Source organism: Sinocyclocheilus rhinocerous, unplaced genomic scaffold, assembly GCF_001515625.1.
Source record: "Sinocyclocheilus rhinocerous isolate Xijiao unplaced genomic scaffold, SAMN03320098_v1.1 scaffold623, whole genome shotgun sequence".
Classification (NCBI taxonomy): domain Eukaryota; kingdom Metazoa; phylum Chordata; class Actinopteri; order Cypriniformes; family Cyprinidae; genus Sinocyclocheilus; species Sinocyclocheilus rhinocerous.
The window spans coordinates 927,295-931,900 of record NW_015644631.1 but is presented as its reverse complement, the minus strand read 5'-3'; positions in this window follow the sequence as shown (position 1 = coordinate 931,900).

Below are 4,606 nucleotides of genomic sequence, written 5' to 3'. Positions count from 1 at the left end.
TTTTTTTTTTTTTTTTTTTTTTTTTTTTTTTATATGAACCATGATTTACTATTCAAAACTTCAGGGTAAGTATGATTTTTATCTGATTTTATGTTTTATGATTTTTTTCATCAAGAAAGCATTTAATTGATCAAAAGTGACAGTAAAAAATGTAAAATAAATGCTGTTCTTTTGAACTTTCAAAGAATCCAGATTTTTTTTTATCATCGTACAAAAACATGAAGCAGCAATAACTGTTTCAACCCTGATATTGATGAGAACCATTATTAATAATCAAGCACCATGAGAAATGACATGACAATTGACAATTCTTTTTCTTTTCTTCTTCTAGGAAGTAAAGAACTATTCCAAAAATCAACAAATCTTTTTCTAGGATAAGTATATCTTTTGCTTTATGTTTGCCAGTAGCTGTGATCTTAAACCGTCAACCTTTTTACTATGATTTTGTGTAGTAAACAAATAATAAGAGTAGTTTATGTTTGTGGAAGTATCATCATGCAGTTCTGTAATAGGCACCTTGTAGTTTCATAACATTGAAGCAAGGTCAGTGCCGGTGGCAAAATAAGTACAGAAGTGATAGCAAAAACAAGTCAATGAGGACCATAAACCATGAAGACTGTGTGTCATTATGAAAAAACTTAGGGTGGCAACACACTCTGAGCCTGTCATTTTCACTGTAATGAATGCCTGTTATTATGGATGAGCAGAAGAAAATGACCATAGTTTCCAGCAGAAATGCAAAATGTATTATTAAAATACAATGGTTTTCAGTGTATCATCATCTAATATATATATATATATATATATATATATATTATAAAATATTTATAATATTTAATCATAATGGTTTGCACCATTTACCTTTTTGGTTGACATCACAAATAACCAATGACTATATGGTTATGCTGTATATAATTTGAACCAGTGTTATTTTGGTATCATTGAGATGCTATTATAGTTTTTCTTAATATTTTGATTTAGTTTTTATTTCTATATTTTCTGTTTTCATTTTAATTTTAGTTAAAGTTTTTGTAATTTTGGAGCAGAAGAAAATGACCATAGTTTCCAGCAGAAATGCAAAATGTATTATTAAAATACAATGGTTTTCAGTGTATCATCATCTAAAACTACAAAATACCAACAGTTTTCTCTTTTTTTTTTTTTTTTTGACAACCTGTGATGCTAAATTTGATCCAAAAACATTGAGAACTGCAAAAACCAGGATGGTGACAAATGAGCAGAAAATTACAGTTTTAGCTATGTGTGAAAGTAAAATGCAGTGGGGTTTAACAAAAGTTACAAAAGTTCCAGGTTGACAGACCTTTAACTACTTCAAGAAAACAAGCTGAATCTGTCTCAAGGGTTAAAACAGGACAGAGTTAATATGACAACAGTGGCAGCACATAAATGCTGCTGCAGGCAGAAACAATAATCAATCCACTTTTAGTTACTGAGCAAGTCAAAGGCGAGCTGGCGAGGTCGTGTCAGGGGATGCCCAGTAAAACAGGCACATTTCATACTTTGGAGTGTTTACTGAGAGCAGCGTGTTCCTGTCTGGCCGCGACGTAAGACTACAAACACAGACACAGGCCTGTTTTAGAGGGGAACGGCGGCTGAATTTAAATGCGGGAATCTAGTGAGAGGAATGTGTCTAAAATGCCAGTAGCTAAATAAATGTTAAAATATTGACTTTTTTATTGACCCTATTTACTTTTTAAATGCACCTGTTTTCATTTTAATTTTAGTTAAAGTTTTTGTAATTTTGTTGTGTGTTTTTGTTTATTAATGTCTTAATAGTTTTTTATCATTTTAATTTCAGTTTTAGTTTCAATAATTTTAGTACATCAAGTTAAACTAAATGAAAATGAGAAATGTCGCTTTGGCAACTTGCTGAAATAAAATGTTTTTTTTTCTTCTTTGTGTGTATATATATATATATTATTATTATTATTATTATTATTATTATTCATTTATTTTTTTTCCCCAAGTAACATTTTTTTATTGGTTTTAGTTTTAGTTAAAGGAATAATTCACCCAAAAATAAAAATTCTGTGATCATTTGCTCACCCTCAGGTTCTTCCAAACCTGTATGAGTTTCTTTCTTTTGTAGAACACAAAAGATATTTTGAAGAATGTTGATGTTGATGGTAGCTATTTCTATAGTATGGGGAAAAAAACTAAGGAAGTCAATGGCTGCTGTCAACATTTTTCAAATTGAGGGTGAGTAGCCTAAATGATGACAGATTTTCCGTTTTTTGATGAACTATCCCTTTTAACTATAATAACCGTGATTTGACGTAGTATCCGTATTGCCTTTTGCTGCTATTGTTCACCACTTTCTGACAGGTAAGATAAACGTTTTAGACACAAGATACAAATCCAACCACTCCCTGATAAATGAGATGAAAATAAGCAAATGAGACCACTGTTGTGAAGAAATCAATACTTTGACAAAAAGATAGCATCTGCCTCCAGCGTCATTTTGAGATGCACGACCTTCTCATTTAGTCCTGTGTACTGTTCATATTTCAGGACAAAAAAAGTTTAAAATATCACTTTTGTTGCAATATTTTGTTAATAGTGATCATTTGTACTGTTCATGGCAGAAGTTCAAAGACTGGCGTTTATCCACTGTTAATTCATGAATACTGTATGTATCAATTCTTTTAACAATCTACTATCAATCACCCTCCAAATGATTCTAGACGCCTCTCAATGAGGACATCCGTCAGTGTGTTAGTGGGAGCCGAACAGCTGAAATGCCAGTTCTAGCATTACCGCTTCTACTGCATTGATTCTGCTGCCAGTTACAGTGATACTGTGGAAATGTCACTTCATTGTTTGTGATTTAACCAATGTTTGACCCTTCCAGTTACAGCAGTAAACGTCCCTCCTCTTGAGTGCTTATAATGGAATGCAGGACTGTGTCCAAACAAAATGGAAGTGTTACTCCAGATATTGATTGGTGCAAATGCTAATTAGCTTGAACCCTAGATGAAAAAGATCACCGTGATGGATGAGCAGACTGCTCTATTTAATAAAGCTATATTTAAATTTTAATATTGTATTTTTATTTTATGAAACTTACACCCAGTTTCACAGACAAGGTTTAAGCCTAGTCCCACACTAAAATGCATGTCTGGGTTGTTTTACATATCTTTATGTTTGACATATCTTAAAATATGTCAGTGACATTGTTTTGTGTCAAGATGCACAATACGAACTATGGCCTAATCCTGGCTTAACCTAAGCCCTGCCTGTGAAACCAGGCCATAATGCTTTTATTTTATTATTTTATTTTATCTTTATTTCTATTTTTATTTTAGTTTTTTATTTATTAATTTGTATTTTATTTATTTATTTAGAATAAATAAATAAAACCTTTTGGATTATTTAATGGATATTTCTCTTAATTTGTTTGTATATTTTTATTTATGTATTTATTTATTTAGAAGTACAAAAAACATACCCAAAGTTTTTGGATTATTTTTATAGATATGTTTAATATTTCTCTTAATTTGTTTATTTATTTATTCATTCATTCTCATGTACAAAAACCATACTCAAACTTGGGAACATTTTTTTCTCTGAATACACAAATTTCATTAATATTTATCTTGATTTTCCTCTATAGGAAATTATTATTATTTTTTACTATAGAATTACTATTTTATATCATTTATTATTTAAATGTATTTATTTTTGTATTATTGATATATTTATCTTTTTTTTTTTTTTTTTCATATAATTTATTGTTGTATTTAATTTTTTTATCTTATTTGATTTTTTAATTATTTATTTATTTTGAAGTACAGAAGCCATACTCAAACTTTTTGGAGCATTTTTTCTCTGAATACACAGATTTGGATATTTCTCTTCATTTTTCACTAGGTGATTATGGTAAACAAGATTTATTTGCCCCAAGCTACATCACACCCCCAGTGACATGTTTATGACTATATCTATTTGTATCAATACCACTTCACTGAGATGAGTTAAAACATTGATACATACTTGTTTCTTACACATACAACATTGTAATTGTAACCAGAGACTTCTAAAACACGCACACACACACACACACTGCTGTGAAATACCCTGTAAACGCATCTCCAGATGTTAATGCTGTGGGACCTAGACCTGCACTAGGTGGTTTTTCTATGATCCAAGTCGTCCACTTACCACATCAGACGTTCATAAATGAAGCAGGTGGCTCCTGCGCTGTGGTGTGTGGATTGAGAGAGCTGGATGGGTTCAGCAGATGGAGATACACTCACTCTGAAAGGGAAGTGAGCAAATGGAGTTGAATGTTGATGTAAAGCACCTCATGGGGAGCCGTTTGAAAAATACAGCGGTGTCACAGTAAAAAAGGTAATTCATCAAATGCACTTAAAGTCATTTAGAACCTGAACTGCTTTTCTGTTTTACTTCTCGATTTGTCATCAGAGGTTTTGTGTGACAAAATCTTAAATACCCAAGACGTATTAATTTTTAGTAAAAAAGTAAGCTAGTTTTTAGATTTTCCGATGAAAATTACCTGTGCAAACCTTACCACCATGATGCTAAGATGTTGTGGGTGATTGCTAAATACTAAATGGAAATTGTT